This window comes from Bubalus bubalis, chromosome 8, assembly GCF_019923935.1.
Source record: "Bubalus bubalis isolate 160015118507 breed Murrah chromosome 8, NDDB_SH_1, whole genome shotgun sequence".
NCBI lineage: Eukaryota > Metazoa > Chordata > Mammalia > Artiodactyla > Bovidae > Bubalus > Bubalus bubalis.
The window spans coordinates 15,468,427-15,490,299 of NC_059164.1; the positions used below are offsets into that span (position 1 = coordinate 15,468,427).

Genomic DNA, 21,873 nt, shown 5'->3' on the forward strand with positions numbered 1-21,873 from the left:
TCACAGTATCATTTAGCTCTTGGAAATATAAGGCATTCTACCATAAGGTAGTTGTTTTTGTAACAGATACAAGCTAAAAGGTATGGGTTTTAGGATGATTTAGCTCATCAAAGATTTGCTTTTCAAATAATATTTAATAAGAGATTGCACAGTTTTATGTCAACCCTAATGCATTAAAAGAGTTAGTAATTTACTTTTGTAGGAAAAAGTTAAGGCCATTTTCAAAATTAATTTTATATACAAGTTGCAACATAAGGAGGATAATCTCTTTTTTAAGACCAGAAACTACGAAAGGTGAAAATTACATTTTTCTTGATAAATGTTTTAATGAACTAGTCATTATAGTGATGAAATAATGTGGCAACATGTTGACTTGTTATAGTTAAATGTGGAACATTAGACTGTCAGTTAGCTTTGAAAAGCAGACACTTATTTTATAGGGCAGACTCTGAAATAAGAATAGAAAAGCCTTAATTTGCGTCACAGTAGCAAAATAACTGTTGCAAGGTCAGAGGGGGATGAATTAAAAAAAAAAAACAACAGAAGCAATTGTGTTCACAAATGACCGAGATTGTACTAAACACTCATCCATTTCTAAGTTTTTATGCTAATTACCCAAATACTAAAACAAAATTTTCACCCTGGACAAAACAAGGGTGCCAGGATCGCGTTTTGCTCTAAGAGTTTATCCTGTATTGATGATTTTCTAGTGGAGACTCTTGGGCTTTATTTCCAGTCGAAGATGGGCAAGGAGTTACTACCCTGAAGCCTGTTTCTGGCTTTACAGCTGTCATCTTGGGGATTAATTTGGGAGGAGGACTCTACACTGGGTGTTTTCAGGAAGAAACCCCACTGTCATTGCCCCCACTCTCTAGTGACTGCTCTCTCCTGATTCCTTGTGTCTTTCCTCCCCAGAGGCCCTAAGAAAACACTGAGAACCAGGCTTGAGTTCATTCTAAATATTGGCAAACCATGACTGCAGCTGGGAGTTGGTGGTTCTGTTTGCACCCTGAACCCTCGTGTGCACCAAACTCTTCTGGCGGCTCCTGCCTCTGATGAACCTGAGAGAAGCCGAGTTGGGGAAAGTCAATGCAAAGGGGCGAAGGGTGGGCTGGAAAGGTAGACTAGCTATCAAGGAATGTCTGGGGCCAGGTTTTAAGACAAGAATGATGATGAAGAGCATCGGAGAAAAGAGAGCAGCATGGTGCAGAGAGGGAATTACTGGAATTTCTAAGCTCTTTTAATTACTGGAATTAAAAGATCTGAATTCAAGTTCCAGCTAGCCAAGTATTTTGGGAAAGTTGTTCTCCCAGCTTCTATTTCTTCATGAGCAAAGTGGAACTGGGACACCTGTTCCATGTACCCAGCAGGTTGTGAATCTTAGAGGGAAAAAAACAAACAAACAAAAAAAAAACCCAGAGTGAGAATTTTGTTTCCTGGGTGTAATTGTGGAATCACTTGACCCAGACCCTTTTGTGTCATTTTTTTTTTCTTTTTTGGAGATCTTGGCAGCCAAGAAATGGGAATGCAGCAAGGATTAAATCTTACTACAAACGTGGGTCCTTTCTCTGTGAGTGTTCTCAGAGCTCCTGGATGATCCCATTACTTCTCTCTATTTGGTTCTTGATGGATCAGTACCCCCTGCAACACCAGTTCCAAACCCTTTCACCTTCTTAAGACCCAGCCTCTGCCCCTCCTTTCTCAGTCTCAGTAGATAAACTCCTCCCCTACTTTGCCAGAAGGGCTTTCCTGGTGGCTCAGAGTGGTAAAGAATCTGCCTGCAATGCAGGAGATCCAGGTTCAATCCCTGGGTGGGGAAGATCCCCTGGAAAAGGGAATGGAACCCATTGCAGTAATTCTTGCCTGGAGAACTCCATGGACAGAGGAGCCTGGGGCAAAGTCCATGGGATGGCAAAGAGTTGGAGACTGAGTAACTAACACTATCTGGTCTTTCTCCATGGCCAGGAAACTCTTTGAGTTCAGTGTCCTGTGGTTTTTTTGTTGTTGTTGTTCATTTTCATTCCTAAAATTTTTAAGAGTGATTTGAGCCTTTTCCCTCTTCACTCCCCATACCTTCTTTTGATCTATTTCAAATATGACTTCTATTTCATTGTATTGAAACTCCTGTCTTGAAGGCCACCACTGATGTCATTGTCAAATCCAGTGACCATTGCTCTGTATTTGTTGGTTTCTGGGCAAAGTTCCACGTAGATGTTGACAGCCTTAACTCTCCTTTAATTGCAGCCATCTTCCTCTTTGGCCCTTTGTGTCAGTACCTTGCTCCTTCTCTTCCAACTGTCACTGACTGCTTTCCTTTTGCTTCCACCCCTAAGAATAGATATTCCCTAGGATTCCATACCAAGCCCACAATATACAAAAATTAATTCAAGTTGGGTGATAGGCCTAAATATAAAATCCAAATCTATAAAACTGATTAATTAAAAGATAGGGGAAAAGTCTTTGTGACCTTGGATGAAGATTTCTTAGATATAAAAAGCATGCTCCATGAAGGAAAAAATTGATAAATTATATTTCATCAAAATTATATATTCTGTTTTTAGAAAGATATTGTTAAGATTAGAAAAGCCTCAGATTAGGAGGAAATATTTGCACAACTTATCTGATAAAGAACTTGTATCTGAAATATAAAGAACTCCAAGTTTAATAGTAAGAAACAGCTTTGTTTTAAGCAGTGGGCAAAAGATTTGAATAGACACTTCATTAAAGAGGATATAAGGATGACAAGCACATGAAAAGATGCTCAGTATCATTAGTTAATAGGGAAATGGAAAATAAAACCACAATGAGCTACTACTGTACCCATCAGAAAGGCTAAAATTACGATGCCAGAGGTGGCAAGGGTGTGGAAGAATTGGAATTGCTTGTATTGGTAGTGAGGATGGGAAATGGTACAGCCATTCTGTCAGTTTATTAAAAAGTTAATCATGCATCTACTACATGACCCAGTCATTGGACTAGGTATTCTACCCAAGAGAAATGAAAGGAGGTGCTGTTTGTTTCCATTTATATAAAAATCTAGAAACTGAAACCTGTGGTGATGGAAAGCAAAGTCGTTGTCTGGGGATGGGAGTGTGGTGGAGGAGGAATGGATTACAGAGGGGCACGAGGAAACGTGAGGTGGAGGGTGTGTTCATGGTGCTGAGTGTGATGCTGCTTTAACAAATACATACATACGTCAGAATTCAGACCTGGGGCTTGAAAATGTGAGTTTGTAATACATTACTTATATCACGTTAAAACATTTAATAGAACCTCATTAAAAAGGATGAATATTACAGCATGTAAATTACCCCTCAGTGCCCCTGACTTAAAAAAGAAAAAAAAAAGGGAAAATGAAATATGGGGATTAAAGCTGCAAAATACTTGTAAAAGCTAATCTTGAAAGGTTGCATGCTGTATGATTCCATGTAGATAATATCCTTAAATGACAAAGTTACAGAGATGGAAGACAGATTAGTGCTGCCAGGGTTTAGGGTTGGAAACCATGGGGGAAGATAGGTGAAAGTTACACAGGAATTTTCAGTCCTATTTCTGCTACTATATAATACATAATTAATGAATCTATAGTTATCAGAAAATTAAAGAGTTTCTTTAAAAAAATATTTTCGATATTATTGTGTTCCCTAACATGAAACAAAAATAACATGCCTAAAGTGATCAAGTTTTTAGATCTTACTAATGGTTACCATGCAAACACTAGAAACTGTGCTTTTATGGAAATGATGGTGGCTTAACATTGCATCATTGCAGATAGAAGACATAGCAAGAATCACTTTCAATTTCTGGTTCCCTATCCGAATATTGAATGCCTTCATTTTCTTTCTCAGAGATTCTTATTTCTATTTCTCTGACTAGATAATAGATACAGATGGTTCAAACATACATAAAAAGGGATACACTGAGAAGTCTTGTCCATCATCTGTCTCCCATCCACAACATATTCCCCCCAAATTAAACAACTGTATACTATTAATTTCTTGCATATTCCTTCAGAATTTCCTTTTGTCTGTACAAGTAAATATATCTTTTTTTAACCTTGCTCCCTGCTGTTACATAGAAGGTAGTTTACTCAGTGTTTTGCACCATACATTTTTTTGCTTCACAGTCATGTCTTTGGAAAGTTTCCATTTGGTACATATCTTCTTAACTCTTCTTCTTTTGACAGCTGCATAATATTCCACTACATGGCCATGCTGCACTTTATGTACTGGTCCTCTACCTGTTGACATGTTGACATTTAGATTATTCCCAGACGTCCACTTCTGTAAACAATATTATAGTGAATACCTTACATGTATGTCATTAACCTCTTGAACAAATATATGCGAATATATGAAATTTCCAGTATTGACTTCTTAACCTGGAAAAATAATCTTATATGGTTTAACCTAAAATCTGCCGAATACACTCTTAGGTGTGTAATTATTTGAGATGAAGTGTCTCGTGTCCTTTTGATTTTTGGATCCACTGCCAGATATGCATGATTATTGGATGCTTAAAAAAGGGAGTGGAGAACCTTCACTTAAGTGTCATTCAGTATACCAAAGGGGAAAACTTCTCTAAGCCCTCTGCAGTAACTTCATTAAGTAACACGTCTAACCCTGATCCAGCTGTGTCAGGCTTCTTTGCCTCTAAATGAAAGCCTTTACTCTCTCCTTATTAATGGCCTAAGAACAGAGCTCTGTAACCCTTTTTCTTTCCCTAAGGGGCATTGCAAAAAATACCTTTTCATCCACTATCAGTGTTAGCCTCCAGTGTGCTTTGTAATTATTGCAGCTTAAGTATCATGACATTAGGTTTTGACATCATGTTCTCTGAAAAAAGGTGGTTTTCTTTGTACACATGGCAAGTATGTCCTTCTACACAGTGAGTCAGCCAGTTGGAGTCTTGGATTCTCTAACACTGATTGTGAGTTTTTGTGCGTGAGCAGGAGATGGTGGTGGTGGTGGTGGTGTAGTCGCTGAGTCATGTCCGACTCTTTGCGACCCCATGGACTGTAGCCCTCCAGGCTTCTCTGTCCGTGGAATTCCCCAGGCAAGAATACTGGAGTGGGTTGCCGTTTGCTTTTCCAGGGGATCTTCCTGACCCACGTCTCCTGCATTGGCAGGCTGATTCCTTACCGACTGGGCCCCCAGGGAAGCCCGGGAGCAGGAGATAGTAAACATGGCAAGATTTAGCACTGGTGAAAACAGATGAAGGTGGATAATCAAAGATGTTCATTGTACTGTTCTTTCAGAATTTCTGAAGATTTAATATTTTTCAAAATACAAAAGTTGCCGAGATTGTGTGCTGTGAATCAGGAGAGACTGCTGCATTACCTGTTACATTCTGTTTTTGTTTTCCTGCTTCTGGATCTGAAGACGTCTTAGAAACTCCACCCCTAGACTTAAAAAATTGTGATGTTAGCAGTTTATAGTTATTGAGCGTTTCCTCTGTGTCACATATTGGGCTCAGCATTTTATGTGGACGAGCTCGTGTAAGCCTCTTATCAATCTATTATTACCCTCTTCATTTTTCATATCAGGCCACTCAGGGCCTGTACGATTAAATCACTTGCCTCCGGTCACACAGCTCGCCTGTGATAGAAACGCTCCTTGCAACCAGACTGGCTATCATTATACTTGACCTGGACCTCGCTTGACCCAGTCGCTCTTTATTTTGGCCTGAAGTATTTTGAAGTGAGAGATAGGTTGTCCTCTGGCTGAAACTCTTACAGTTGACTGATCCAGATAGCATGATAATCTGAAGGCCTCTTGAAAGACTACAAATGGGGAAACATGGAGAGGGAAATTGAGCTCCTTCTTGACACAGTAATTTGAAAAGCTCTATGAAAAAGGAGAGCTTTGTGTACATACTAGCAGTCAAAACCTTCCCACTCCTTTTCTGGGTTTGCCTCTTCTGTGTACACTTACCAGTCTTCTGAGGGACATTACTGCTTGTTTTCTGTATGTTTTCTGTCCCTTTCCCTCTACTGACTCTTTTTCCATCAGAGATTAAACAGGTTTAGGCTTTTCCTGTCTTGAGACCACTCATTCCCCTTTACTCCACATACACCCTGCTCACCACCATATCTTCACCCCAAGCTTTCCTAACACATGACTCTTACAAGACACCATAGGGAGATGTCTTTTCCTGTCTCTTACTAGCTCCTCAAATCCTCCCCAGCCCCCCAACTTATACCAACCTGTTTTCCTTCTAGCAGTTGTTCTTTGCTATTCTTTTTTTCCCAAAACCAAGACTCTTATTTTATATACAGTATTGTACCCTGATTTTTCCTTTTTAATAGACTTTTTCTCATGTCATTAATTTTGAAGAGTTTCTTATTGATGAATAACTTACAGAAACATATACAAATGATGAGTTCAGTGACTTCATAAAATGTTGTTAGCATCCACATCAAGAAATAGAAATGATAAAGTCCTAGAATCTCCCCCCTCCCAACTAACTCCTTTTAGCCACTTCACCCTACTCCCCCAAATTATCTTGACATGTAACAGCACAGATTGTTTCGTGTGTATGAAATGTGTGTCAGTGAATCATATGGTGTGTACATTTTGTGTCTTGCTCCTTCACTAAAAATTATTATGTTTGTGAATTCATCCATAATACATGCAGTTGTAGCTCATTATTCTTGTTATGAAATTTTCTATTGTGTGAATATACATTAATAAGTTTTAAAACAATGTTTGGAGTAATATATTATTCCATTGTATGAATATTATTTATTCTATTATTTTGGCTAGTTTTTCACTATTAAAAATGTCTATAATGAATATTTTTGTATAAATAACTTATAAATAATTGTTTATACAAAATATTTTTGTATAAATAACCATTCCTTAGAATAAATTCTACAAGTGCATTTGCTATCTAAAAGAATGTAAACTCTTTAAATGTTCTTGATACCTATTGCCAAATAGCTTTCAAGAAAAATTTTACTGGTTTCCTTTCATACTAACACAGTATTGACAGATAGGTATTCAATAAAATTTTGTTGACCTGAACTAAATTCACTGAATTCTTTTATATCCCAGGATCTATTTCTGAGTTTTCTTTGTCATTCATTGGTCTTTACACTTCAATGTTGTTTTAATTAATTTAGATTTTAACAATTTAACAGTGTATAGGGCACAAATCCTCCTCTCCTTCTTATTTTTTTCCCCCAGAAATTATCTGATTTTTCTTCTTTAATGTTTACTGGTTCAAACTTTAAAATACATTGCCGAATTCAGTAGATATTTCATGGAATTACCTCATTGGTATTTCTATACACTTAACTGGGAAGAACTGACACATTTATGTGTATATAGTCTACCTAGGAATGATTCTTTATTCAAGTATTTTTATTTTTATTTTTATTTTATTTATTTATTTTTAAATTTAATTTTATTTTTTAACTTTACAATATTGTATTGGTTTTGCCATATATCGAAATGAATCCGCCACAGGTATACACGTGTTCCCCATCCTGAACCCTCCTCCCTCCTCCCTCCCCATTCCATCCCTCTGGGTCGTCCCAGTGCACCAGCCCCAAGCATCCAGTATCCTGCATTGAACCTGGACTGGCGACTCGTTTCATACATGATATTATACATATTTCAATGCCATTCTCCCAAATCATCCCACCCTCTCCCTCTCCCACAGAGTCCAAAAGACTGTTCAATACATCAGTGTCTCTTTTGCTGTCTCGTATACAGGGTTATTGTTACCATCTTTCTAAATTCCATATATATGTGTTAGTATACTGTATTGGTGTTTTTCTTTCTGGCTTACTTCACTCTGTATAATAGACTCCAGTTTCATCCACCTCATTAGAACTGATTCAAATGTATTCTTTTTAATGGCTGAGTAATACTCCATTGTGTATATGTACCACAGCTTTCTTATCCATTCATCTGCTGATGGACATCTAGGTTGCTTCCATGTCCTGGCTATTATAAACTGTGCTGCGATGAACATTGGGGTACACGTATCTCTTTCCCTTCTGGTTTCCTCAGTGTGTATGCCCAGCAGTGGGATTGCTGGATCATAAGGCAGTTCTATTTCCAGTTTTTTTAAGGAATCTCCACACTGTTCTCCATAGTGGCTGTACTAGTTTACATTCCCACCAACAGTGTAAGAGGGTTCCCTTTTCTCCATACCCTCTCCAGCATTTATTACTTGTAGACTTATGGATCGCAGCCATTCTGACTGGCATGAAATGTTACCTCATAGTGGTTTTGATTTGTATTTCTCTGATAATGAGTGATGTTGAGCATCTTTTCATGTGTTTGTTAGCCATCTGTATGTCTTCTTTGGAGAAATGTCTATTTAGTTCTTTGGCCCATTTTTTGATTGGGTCATTTATTTTTCTGGAATTGAGCTGCAGGAGTTGCTTGTATATTTTTGAGATTAGTTGTTTGTCAGTTGCTTCATTTGCTATTATTTTCTCCCATTCTGAAGGCTGTCTTTTCACCTTGCTTATAGTTTCCTTTGGTCCCATTTATTTATTTTTGCTTTTATTTCTCATATTTTGGGAGGTGGGTCATAGAGGATCCTGCTGTGATGTATGTCAGAGAGTGTTTTGCCTATGTTCTCCTCTAGTAGTTTTATAGTTTCTGGTCTTACGTTTAGATCTTTAATCCATTTTGAGTTTATTTTTGTGTATGGTGTTAGAAAGTGTTGTAGTTTCATTCTTTTTTTTTTTTTTTTACTATTTTTAAACATTTTATTTATTGATTTATTTTTTTTAATTTTATTTTATTTTTAAACTTTACATAATTGTATTAGTTTTGCCAAATATCAAAATGAATCCGCCACAGGTATACATGTGTTCCCCATCCTGAACCCTCCTCCCTCCTCCCTCCCCATACCATCCCTCTGGGTCGTCCCAGTGCACTAGCCCCAAGCATCCAGTATCGTGTATTGAACCTGGACTGGCAACTTGTTTCATACATGATATTTTACATGTTTCAATGCCATTCTCCCAAATCTTCCTACCCTCTCCCTCTCCCACAGAGTCCATAAGACTGTTCTATACATCAGTGTCTCTTTTGCTGTCTCATACACAGGGGTATTGTTACCATCTTTCTAAATTCCATATATATGCGTTAGTATACTGTATTGGTGTTTTTCTTTCTGGCTTACTTCACTCTGTATAATAGACTCCAGTTTCATCCACCTCATTAGAACTGATTCAAATGTATTCTTTTTAATGGCTGAGTAATACTCCATTGTGTATATGTACCACAGCTTTCTTATCCATTCATCTACTGATGGACATCTAGGTTGCTTCCATGTCCTGGCTATTATAAACAGTGCTGCGATGAACATTGGGGTACACATGTCTCTTTCCCTTCTGGTTTCCTCAGTGTGTATGCCCAGCAGTGGGATTGCTGGATCATAAGGCAGTTCTATTTCCAGTTCATTCTTTTACAAGTGGTTGACCAGTTTTCCCAGCACCACTTGTTAAAGAGATTGTCTTTAATCCATTGTATATTCTTGCCTCCTTTGTCAAAGATAAGGTGTCCATATGTGTGTGGATTTATCTCTGGGCTTTCTATTTTGTTCCATTGATCTATATTTCTGTCTTTGTGCCAGTACCATACTGTCTTGATGACTGTGGCTTTGTAGTAGAGCCTGAAGTCAGGCAGGTTGATTCCTCCAGTTCCATTCTTCTTTCTCAAGATAGCTTTGGCTATTCGAGGTTTTTTGTATTTCCATACAAATTGTGAAATTATTTGTTCTAGCTCTGTGAAGAATACCGTTGGTAGCTTGATAGGGATTGCATTGAATCTATAAATTGCTTTGGGTAGTATACTCATTTTCACTATATTGATTCTTCCAATCCATGAACATGGTATATTTCTCCATCTATTAGTGTCCTCTTTGATTTCTTTCACCAGTGTTTTATAGTTTTCTATATAGAGGTCTTTAGTTTCTTTAGGTAGATATATTCCTAAGTATTTTATTCTTTCCGCTGCAATGGTGAATGGAATTGTTTCCTTAATTTCTCTTTCTGTTTTCTCATTATTAGTGTATAGGAATGCAAGGGATTTCTGTGTGTTGATTTTATATCCTGCAACTTTACTATAGTCATTGATTAGTTCTAGTAATTTTCTGGTGGAGTCTATAGGGTTTTCTATGTAGAAGATCATGTCATCTGCAAATAGTGAGAGTTTTACTTCTTCTTTTCCAATTTGGATTCCTTTTATTTCTTTTTCTGCTCTGATTGCTGTGGCCAAAACTTCCAAAACTATGTTGAATAGTAATGGTGAAAGTGGGCACCCTTGTCTTGTTCCTGACTTTAGGGGAAATGCTTTCAATTTTTCACCATTGAGGATAATGTTTGCTGTGGATTTGTCATATATAGCTTTTATTATGTTGAGGTATGTTCCTTCTATTCCTGCTTTCTGGAGAGTTTTTATCATAAATGGATGTTGAATTTTATCAAAGGCTTTCTCTGCATCTATTGAGATAATCATATGGTTTTTATTTTTCAATTTGTTAATGTGGTGTATTACATTGATTGATTTGCGGATATTGAAGAATCCTTGCATCCCTGGGATAAAGCCCACTTGGTCATGGTGTATGATCCTTTTAATGTGTTGTTGGATTCTGATTGCTAGAATTTTGTTAGGGATTTTGCATCTATGTTCATCAGTGATATTGGCCTGTAGTTTTCTTTTTTTGTGGGATCTTTGTCAGGTTTTGGTATTAGGGTGATGGTGGCCTCATAGAATGAGTTTGGAAGTTTACCTTCCTCTGCAACTTTCTGGAAGAGTTTGAGCAGGATAGGTGTTAGCTCTTCTCTAAATTTTTGGTAGAATTCAGCTGTGAAGCCGACTGGACCTGGGCTTTTGTTTGCTGGAAGATTTCTGATTACAGTTTCAATTTCTGTGCTTGTGATGGGTCTGTTAAGATTTTCTATTTCTTCCTGGTCGAGTTTTGGAAAGTTGTACTTTTCTAAGAATTTGTCCATTTCTTCCACGTTGTCCATGTTATTGGCATATAATTGCTGATAGTAGTCTCTTATGATCCTTTGTATTTCTGTGTTGTCTGTTGTGATCTCTCCATTTTCATTTCTAATTTTATTGATTTGATTTTTCTCCCTTTGTTTCTTGATGAGTCTGGCTAATGGTTTGTCAATTTTATTTATCCTTTCAAAGAACCAGCTTTTGGCTTTGTTGATTTTTGCTATGGTCTCTTTTGTTTCTTTTGCATATATTTCTGCCCTAATTTTTAAGATTTCTTTCCTTCTACTAACCCTGGGGTTCTTCATTTCTTCCTTTTCTAGTTGCTTTAGGTGTAGAGTTAGGTTATTTATTTGACTTTTTTCTTGTTTCTTGAGGTGTGCCTGTATTGCTATGAACTTTCCCATGCTAATCTTCTCTGTATCATTCCAATTTTAGTATATGTGCTGCCGAAGCGAGCACATTCAAGTATTTTTATTAAATGTCACTCAGTAAAATTTATAGGTTTATTCTTACAGGATCTCTTCTCTTAAGTTACTTTCAAATATTTTATATTTTGTGACTTTCTGGGATTAAATAATTTTGAAAGTTATTCAGTTTATATATTCATTTTGTCTTCTTCCTCTTTACTGAGCTCTTATTAATACTAACAGTTTTTGTTTGAGTTTAGGACCATAAATGCTTTGGGGGTTGGGGCTATTTGATTTCTAAATTCAGAAAAGGAGAAGTTGATACCTGGAATAAAGAAATAGAAACAGTAATCTGGAAAACTATTTTTAAAATAGAATTGTAGAACTCTGGTCATTTGGAAAACTCCCATTTTTTTTCATGCATTGAGGTATTGTCTTTGTCAAATTCAAACTATTATCTCAAGCTTACATTTTTGAATGAAGAAGCCGATTACAAAGTTAAACATAAAATTAATGAAAAAATTTTTAAACATGAAAATCTCTCATTTAGGCACATTACTTGTATGATGAAAACCACATCATTTACCATTTGTGTTACTCTGAATTTATTTATTTCCATTCTTTCATTTAAAAAATTTCCCCTTATCTGTTCTTTGTTTTGCTTCTCTGTTTCTTTTTAGATATATAGTAGTTTGGGAAGAAGGGAAGAAATCTTTTTTAACACTAATGGAAAATAAACTAGGGTGTAAACAAGGGAAAAAGGAAAGTTTTCAGTTTTGCTTTCAGATTTTTTCCTGTGTACCTTTCTCATGTATTTTTCCTATGTATTTTTCTCAATACCTTTCTGTTCTAATGGATGATTCTCATGATCCTCTGTCTCCTTATACCATTTATCTATCTGAAACCTTTAAGACGTGTCCATGTGTGATACACATATTTATGTCCCAGGCTGTCTTTTATATCACTTCCTTCTCAGAGGTAAGACAGTATGTCTGGGCTTCCATTGTAGCTCAGGTAGTAAAGACTCTGCTTGCAATGCAGGAGACCTGGGTTTGATCCCCTGAATCAGGAAGATCCCCTGAAAACTGGATCTTACGTATCACTTCCTCCTTAGAGGTGAGACAGTATGTCTAGGTCATGTATATAGAAGCTATTGCATATACAATGAAAATAGAAATTTCTCAGTTGAATAGTTGACTTTGAATTTTTTAAGCCTTTTATTTGTTTTATTTTCTTTTTTATTAATTTAAACTGTAGGGTTTTTGTTTACTCTTAAGAATAGTTGAAACTTGAGCCACACTGTAATCAGAAAATAACACATTAATCCTAGTTAATCCACATTATTGTCCTTCTGTGCCTGTATCAGCAACAATCACAGAATGTCTGGCATATAATCTCTTGTGTGGACACAGACTCACAGGCAAAGCCTAATCTAGAAATGAAGTGTTCTCTTTTGAGACGGTAATTTTGCTGATATGTAGGAAGAGCCAATGTAGAGTCTCATTTCACCCTTGTAAGAGAGAAGCTGGTTGTAGTATCTTGTCTTATTTATAAGATGAAACTAGGTCAGGTCGGTTACAGATAGTTATAATGCACTCTGGCCTGTAAGCCAAGGCTGGTGTTATTATTATATGGTGTTATATACTTCCTTTGTCAAAAAAAATTCACCCTCTCTGTGTGACAGTAGAATTGGAACATTAAGAAGTAAGAATCCCGACCTTTTGTAAAAAGAAATGATCTTTTTAAAAAGGCAGAATTCTGTTAGGGGTGTTTCTGTGGGTGTTTTTTTTAAGCGTTGGGGCTGGGAGGTGAGTATAGAGTGGACGATAAGGACATCATGTTCCTGGTCTCACTTGTAAAATGGAATTGAAGGCAGAGGTGGAGGGCAGTAGCCAGGACAGTCTCAAAGGTTGCTTTCACGTCTTAACTACCAGATCTTAGTTTGAAAGATGAACTCATGTAAATTGTAGAAGTAAAGTGATGTGCTTTCATTAGACAGATGTAAAACTGGTTCTCAGTCCTGAAGGAGAAAATAGAAATGAGACATCAGAACCAGAAGCAGTCACACCAAACATCTGCTTAAAAACCGGTAACAAAACTGCTCCAACGGGCAGCGCCCTGCGGTACTCACCTTGTTGTGCACAGTGGTATAACTCGGTCAGGACTTCTGGTTAAGCAGGATGAAGCCAGAAATAGACACTGTACTCTGTTCTCATTCAGTACATTCACCAAAAGGGGGCTAAACAAAGAAGAAATTTAAGATGATAAATGGATCTTATTTGCCTGTGAGAGTACGCCATTCTAAAGGTGGATATTGTTCATGGAGAGAATTCAGAATTAACTCTTTCTAATTCTGTGTGAAGGGGCGTGGGTCTTGAGTAGGAATATGGGTCTGGAGTAGGGTTGTGGGTCTTGAACCCAGAGTTTAGTTTGAATACTGGTCCCACCACTTAGGCATTTTGTGATGCTCAGGACTTTGAAATATCTTTTTCATTATTTATAGTTTGAAATATCTTTTTCATTATTATTTTGTTAAATAAGCAAAATTATTCCTTCTAGCTGTTGCGAAGAAGTTTGCCTCTCCATTCATGAAACTGTCACAGCTTTATTGAAAAGTAAGAAAATCATTTTTGCTTAAAATCTGAGGAAAAGTTCTGTATAAGAAAATAAATGAGATTAGCCTGGTGACACATTATTGTATTCTCTGAGTGTATTTTAAAATTTGTTCCTGCTCCTCCTCCTTAGAAAGATTCCTTATTTATCTAAACTGTGTTAAGAGTTTTTGTTGCTACGTAAAAACATCCCTGGGTAACTGCGCATACTGCATTCACTCACTTGTGAGTAAAAATGGTGAAAAGGATAAAGGATTAGTTAGTTCTCTTTTGGTTGATGAGTTAAAGGGACCGTTGAAATCTCTACCACTGTCTCTGTCTTTATCTTTAAATCATATCTCTGTACTCTAACCTTCCTAACTATTCCTCTCTTTTCTGTTTATTTTGAAATAATTTTAAATTTACAGAAAGTTTGCAAAAATATACAGAGATCTCTTTGTTTTACCACTTGATAGTAAATTAGCAATATTATGTATCATTACTTCCAAACACTTGAGTGTGCAAGGATATATCCTACATCAGTGATCAAAATCAGGAAACTAACCATCAAAGCCATGGATGCTTCATTTCTGTTTTGTCCAAATGATGTACTTTATAACAAAAGGATCCAGTTCAGTATCGCATGTTACATTTAGTTGTCTTGTCTCTTTAATTCCCTTCAGTCTGGAATAGTCCTTAGTCTTTCCTTGACTTTAAATAGCTAGACACTTTTGAAGATTACAGGCCAATTATTTTGTAAAATATCCCTCAGTTTGAGTTTGTGTGATGGGGCTTCTCTGGTGGCTCAGGCAGTAAAGAATTCGCCTGCCATGCAGAAGACCTGAGTTTGATCCCCAGGTCAGGAAGATTCCCTTGGAGGAGGGCATATCAACCTACTCCAGTATTCTTGTCTGAAGAATTCCATGGACAGAGGAGCCTGGTGGGCTACAGTCCATGGGGTCTGAAAGTGTCAGACATGAATGGGTGACTAACACTTGGGTGTGGGTGACATGTCCTCAAAATTAGATTTGGATTATGCTTTTTTCTCAGGAGTATCACAGAAATGATGTGTTGTTCTTACTGTATCATATTGGGTAGGACACAGTTCTCCTTTGCTACATTTTTGTTGTTGTTCAGTCACTCAGTTGTGTCAAACTCTTTGTGACCACATGGACTGTAGCCTACCAGGCTCCTCTGTCCATGGGATTTCCCAGGCAAGAATACTGGAGTTGCCATTTCCTTCTCCAGGGAACCCACATCTCCTGCATTGGCAGGTGGACTTTTTAGAGCTGAGCCACCAGAGAAGCTCTAGGGCCATTAATCATCATTTCTTAAGACTGTATCTACCAGATTTCTCTGCCATAAACTGCTCATTCTCCCTTTAAAATCAGTATTTGGGAATCGAATCCACCTGTGATGCGGGAGACTGGGCTCGATCCCTGGGTTGGGAAGATGCCCTGGAGGAGGTCATGGCACCCCACTCCAGTATTCTTGCCTGGAGAATCTCCATGGACAGAGGAGCCTGGCGGGCTACAGTCCATGGAGTTGCAAAGATTCAGGCATGACTAAGCACAGCACGGCATTTTGAGATTATATAATATACTTTTCCTTATCAACCACCCAAACTTAGATAGCTTTAGCATCTATCTGTGTTTTTTGGCTGAATTATTGTGATAGTAGTTGCCAAATGGTGATTTTTCTAATTCCTTCACTCCTCCATTCATCAGTTGGCATTCCAGTACAAAGCAAAGCATCCTCCTCTCTATGTATTCATTCTTTTTTTATATATTAGTGTGAGTTCATGGATTTTGTAAATGATTTTATTATTTACGGATATTTTAATGGATTATAATCTATTAGTGTCACTTATTTTGCTGCTTGAAATGTCCTAGTTTTGGCCTGTGGGAGCCCCTGCAGATTGTCCTCCTCATTCTTTGAGTGCTTTATGTCACAGTGAGATGGTCTAGGCCTATCTTCAACACCCTGAACGAGGCCGTCCTGCCACGGCCTCCCCTATATCCTCCTTTCCTGACTTGCTCTGTATCGTCTTGCCACCTCTTCCTTTCTGGGACTCAGTTACTTCGGAAGAGAGAGAAAAAGGAAGAAAGACCCAGATAGCTAGTAAGCTAGATGACTGACTTAAAAATCTGCCCGTAGAAATTTGGGAATAAAAAGACAAGCTCACCCATCTTGTAAGGAAACAGATATTTGGATAACCATAAGTGATGGCTAAGCCCCAAATAATGTATTTATTTTGATTTTAGAATGTGTCTTAGTCCATTGCACCTGCTATGACAAATGATCAGAGACTCACTAGCTAATGAATGTGCGTGCGTGCGTGCGTGCTAAGACACTTCAGTCGTGTCTGACTCTTTGTGACCCCATGGACTGTAGCCTGCCAGTCTCCTCTGTCCATGGCATTCTCCAGGCAAGAGTACTGGAGTGAGCCGCCGTCTTCCCGACCCAGGAATCTAACTGGGGTGTCCTGCATTGCAGGCAGATTCTTTTCCAACAGAACCACAGTGTTGTTCTCTTCTACTGGTATTTGAATATGAGTGAGTCTGGTTATGGTTTTGAGAACTCATGGCCTAAATCTAAGTGCTCCAGCTCTTTATCCCACTCCTACATACTGTCTCCCAGTCTGAGAAACAACATCTTATGCACACTATTTGCTGTCATCTTAGACTCAGTCTTAACAACAACAACAAAATATTCTCTATGCACTTCTTGGTTGGTAGGTGCATGGTCTACAGATCAGTCAGCACTGTGCAGAGAGTCAGCGTTTAGCATTTTTCCCTTAGGAAGCTGCGTGGGGAGAGTCACCTGTTCTTTCCTTAGATGGAGGTGCTCTGTCTATTGCCGCCGGGCTCGGTTGCAGGGGCCTTGCCCTCAGTAGGTTGATGTGCTTTCTTTCAGGGTGAAGAGGGGGAATCTGGTAGCTGCAGGAGGAAGGTTTGCTTCATGAGGTCTGAAGGTGGTTAAAGTGATAAGTGGAGAGGAGGATAAATTTGATTGGGACAGGTTGATTTGAATGAAGCAACTATTCTTAGAAAACTTACCATAACGGAACTGGTTACTTAATATGTACATCTTTTCTATCCTCATCCTTTAAGCCTTAGGAAAAATGTTACTGAAGATTGGAATTCTTTTTTTTTTTTTTAACATGTTCTAATTAGGCTTGGAAGGAAAGTTATGACCAACCTAGATAGCATATTGAAAAGCAGAGATATTACTTTGCCAACAAAGGTTCGTCTAGTCAAGGCTGTTTTTTCCAGTCGTCATGTATGGATGTGAGAGTTGGACTGTGAAGAAAGCTGAGCGCTGAAGAATTGATGCTTTTAAACTGTGGTGTTGGAGAAGACTCTTGAGAGTCCCTTGGACTGCATGGGGATCCAACCAGTCCATTCTGAAGGAGATCAGCCCTGGGATTTCTTTGGAAGGAAGGATGCTGAAGCTGAAACTCCAGTACTTTGGCCACCTGATGCGAAGAGTTGACTCATTGGAAAAGACTCTGATGCTGGGAGGGATAGGAGGCAGGAGGAGAAGGGGAAGACAGAGGATGAGATGGCTGAATGGCATAACTGACTCAATGGACATGAGTCTCGGTGAACTCCGGGAGTTGGTGATGGACAGGGAGGCCTGGCATGCTGCGATTCATGGGGCCGCAGAGAGTCAGACACAACCGAGCGACTGAACTGAATTAGGCACATGTCTAGATGAATTCTAATTTCACTGAGCCAGCCCATAGGAGACTACCGAATTTATTTGAAATTGCTGTGTCATGAAGTATATAATAGGGATTTAAGCAACAGATTCTAATTTCAAAAATATTGAATTCATGAGGCGGAGCAATACTGTGGAATTCAGTGGTAATAAATTAGGAATTTTAAGTACATAAGCATTATACAGTTTTCATAACTTTTAAGTGATAAGAGAGAAATTTTTGAAAAAAATCACAAATGTTAGTACATATTTCTAATGTTTCTATGTTTTTTAAAGAAGGCATTTAAAATTTGCCAAATACGTGTTAGTAGTAAACTTAGAAATGCAGCATTAAATTCAATAAAATAAATAAAAATACTTTGTCAGAATTCCTTTGGAATCTTAGCCATGTCTTCTGTTTCGCAAACTCACTGTAAGGACAGAGAACCCAGGGAGATCTCTTCTGTGATTTCAGAGTCACTGTTACCTCTTTGGCGTTTTTCATCTACCCTTAACAACCTTCTGGGAAGTGTTTCTAAGTGTCTTACAGCTGGTCTACCCTGACCTTCCTTATTGCTGAAATCCTGTCCAAACTTGATGACAGAGCTGTGATTATTGATCTCTCCCAAAGCCTTTTTGTCCAGACTCTGCCCTCCACTCACTTCTAAGTGCCCTTAATAAACGTATTTCCTTTTACCAGTCAGAGTGCCTCCTCTTTAGCTTTCTTTGTTTATCCCATCGTTTCATCAGGAACTCGTGTTTCCGAGACTGTGTGTGACCCTCCTCATGACAAGGCCACTTCTGCTGTAATATATCAAACAGAGTTATTTCATCAGGGTCTACCCGGTGTATACTGGGTGCCGTCTACTGTAGTAGGTGCTGGAAATACTGTGGCAAAGAAACACACCCTTGTCCTGGTGGAGCTGACAGACTAGTGGGAACAAAAGCTATTAAACGAGTGAGTGCAAATCACTGAGTGATTGTGAACGTGGAGCGCGCTTTGGAGGATGGGCATGAATGGGAGCGTGTGATGGGGGCGTGGGCTCTCCTGGGTCTGGAGGGCTGAGATGTGAGGAGGGAGTACATGTCAGCTGGTGGGGTCTAGGTTGAGGAGCACTGCAGGCCAAGAGTGCTCCTCTGTCTATCATCACTTTTCACCTTGTCATCAAGTAAATTCTCATACTTCAGCTGTGTGACTCCTTCTAACCAGGGAACTTCTTCCTTAATGCGTTTCTGCCCTTTCAGCTTTCTGATTTGTGTGTTCTGTCTGTTTTGGAGCTCCAGAGGTCAGTGTCCCCTCGTTGTTAGTTGAGGACCTACCAGTAGTGGGCTCCCCAAGTCTGATTTGTCCACTGACTCCTACCCTCTTAGTCTCTTCTTCTTTTTCTTCCCTTAATCTCTCATATGTGGAGGGATTTCTGTGGGAAAGAAATTCAAGCCACAATCTGGGGACTTTACAATTAATTTATTGATAGTGATCTCTTCCAACAAACCTGGATTTCATTGTCAGCCACCTCCTCTCCCCATCCTAGTGACATTAAGGCTTAGGGGCTTGAAAACTCTCTCTTCCTAAGAGGACATTTAGGTGTTTTGCATTAGATAATTAAAAGATAGGAATATTAGCTCTGAAATTCTACATGATCTATAATTGTGCTTTATTTATCTAGTACTTTATATTGTAGACTTCTTGGTTCAAGTTATTAGAAATTTTCAATTTCTTTGACCAGCAATTGAGATGTTTTTAAAGTATAGCATGTTGATACTCAGTATTATTAACACTGTGTTGTTACCTTGTTATCTGGTAATGTTTATACAAACAAGTATGTGGATGTACATCTACAACTGTACTACTACCGAGTGGCCAAAATGTGTTCTGCTGTTATTATTAATTAATGCAATGCATTGTAACTGTGCAGTTGGGCAAACTATGTCTTTTTTTTATTAAACTTTTTATTTTGTATTATAGTATGGCTAGTTGACAATTTTGTGACAGTTTCAGGTGGAAAGTAAAGGGACTCAATCATACATATGCACGCGTCCATTCTCCTCCAAACTCCTCACCCATCCAGGCTGCCATATAACACTGAGCAACAGTACTGAGCAGCTGTGCTGTACAGCAGGTCTTTGTTGGTTATCTACTTTATTTTTTAATTAAATTTATTTATTTTTAATTGAAGGATACTTACAGTATTGTGTTGGTTTCTGCCAAACATCAACATGAATCAGTCATATTCTTATGTCCCCTCCCTCGTGGACCTCCCTCCCCATCCCACCCCTCTATGTTGTTACTGAACCCCGTTTGAGTTCCCTGAGTTATACAGCAGATTCCCATTGGCTGTCCATTTCACATATGGTAATGTATGTTTCCATGTTATTCTCCATATATCCCACCCTGTCCTCCCTCCCCCCATGTCCATAAGTCTCTTCTCTGTCTTCATTGCCACCCTTCAAATAGGTTCATCAGTACTGTCTTCCTACAGTCCATATGTATACCTTAGTACATGACTCTGACTCACTTCACTCTGTATAATAGCTCTAGGTTCACCCACCTCATTAGTACTGACTCAAACACATTCCTTTTTATGGCTGAGTATTATTCCATTGTGTGTATGTACCACAACTTCTTTATCCATTCATCTGTTGATGTACATTCCATGTCCTAGCTATTGTAAATAGTTCTGCAATGAACATTGGGGTACATGTGTCTTTTTCAATTTTGGTTTCCTCAACATATGTGCCTAGGAATGGGATTGCTGAGTCGTATGGTGTTTTTATTCCTAGTTTTTTAGGGAATCTCCATACTGTCTTCCATAGTGGCTGTATCAATTTACATTCCCACACAGTGCAAGAGGGTTCCCTTTTGTCCTCACGCTCTCCAGCATTTATTGTTTGTAGATTTTTTTGATGATGGCCATTCTGACTGATGCGAGGTGCCGTTGTACTTTTGATTTGCATTTCTCTAATAATGAGTGATGTTGAGCATCTTTTCATGTGTTTATTACACCTGTATGTCTTCTTTGGAGAAATGTCTGTTTAGGTCTTTTGCCCACCTTTTGATTGGACTGTTTTTCTGGTGTTGATTTGTATGAGTTGCTTATATATGTTTGAAATGAATTCTTTGCCAGTTGTTTCATTTGCTGTTATTTTCTTCCATTCTGAGGATTGTCTTGTCACTTTGCTTATAGTTTCCTTTGCTGTACAAAAGCTTTTTAAGTTTAATTAGGTCCCACTTGTTTGTTTTTGTTTTTATTTCCATTATTGTAGGAGGTGGGTTATAGAGGATCTTGCTGTGATTTATGTCATAGAGTGTTCTGCCTATGTTTTCCTCTCAGAGTTTTATAGTTTCAGGTCTTACATTTAGCTCTTTAATCCATTTTGAGTTTATCTTTGTATGGGGAGTTGGGAAGTGTTCTAATTTCTTTCTTTTACACATAGCTGTCCAATTTTCTCAGCAGCACTTATTAAAGAGACTACACTATACCATTGTATATTCTTGCCTCTTTGTCAAATATAAGGTACTGATAGGTGCATGGGTATATCTCTGGGCTTTCAGTCTTGTTCCTTTGGTCTATATTTCTGTTTTTGTGCCAGTACTGTCTTGATGACTGTAGCTTTGCAGTGTAGTCTGAAGTCAGAAAAATTGATTCCTCCAGTTTTATCTTTCTTCCTCAAGATTGCTTTGGCTGTTTGGGATCTTTTGTGTTTCCATATGAATTGTGAGGGTTTTTTGTTCTAATTCTGTGAAAACTGCCATTTGTGGTTTGGTAGGGGTCACACTGAATCTGCAGATTACATTTGGAAGTATCATCATTTTCACAGTATTGATTCTTCCCACCCAGGAACATGGGATATCTCTCCATTGAATTCTTTCATCAGTGTCTTATAGTTTTCTCTGTACAGCTCTTTTGTCTCCTTAGGTAGGTTTATTCCTAGGTATTGTACTCTTTTGTTGCAATGGTAAATGGGATTGATTCCTTAATTTCTCTTTCTGATATTTCATTGTTAGTGTATAGGAGTGCAAGTGATTTCTGTGTATTGATTTTGTATCCTGCAATTTTCTAAATTCACTGATTAGCTCTAGCAACTTTCTGATAGTCTTTAAGGTTTTCTATGTATAGTATCATGTTGGCTTCAAACAGTAAGAGTTTTACTTCGTCTTTTCTCATCTGGATTCCTTTTAACAGCATGAACTGTAAA

At 38.2% G+C, this 21,873-nt stretch overlaps 1 protein-coding gene and 1 pseudogene across 3 annotated transcripts in view; one reads left to right on the forward strand and one right to left on the reverse strand.

Moving 5' to 3' along the window:
* The window catches only part of UMAD1 (UBAP1-MVB12-associated (UMA) domain containing 1), a 295,711-nt gene that overhangs the window by 146,675 nt on the left and 127,163 nt on the right, over nucleotides 1-21,873 (forward strand). The window lies entirely within an intron of this gene.
* On the reverse strand, nucleotides 11,377-11,435 carry LOC112586682 (annotated as a pseudogene).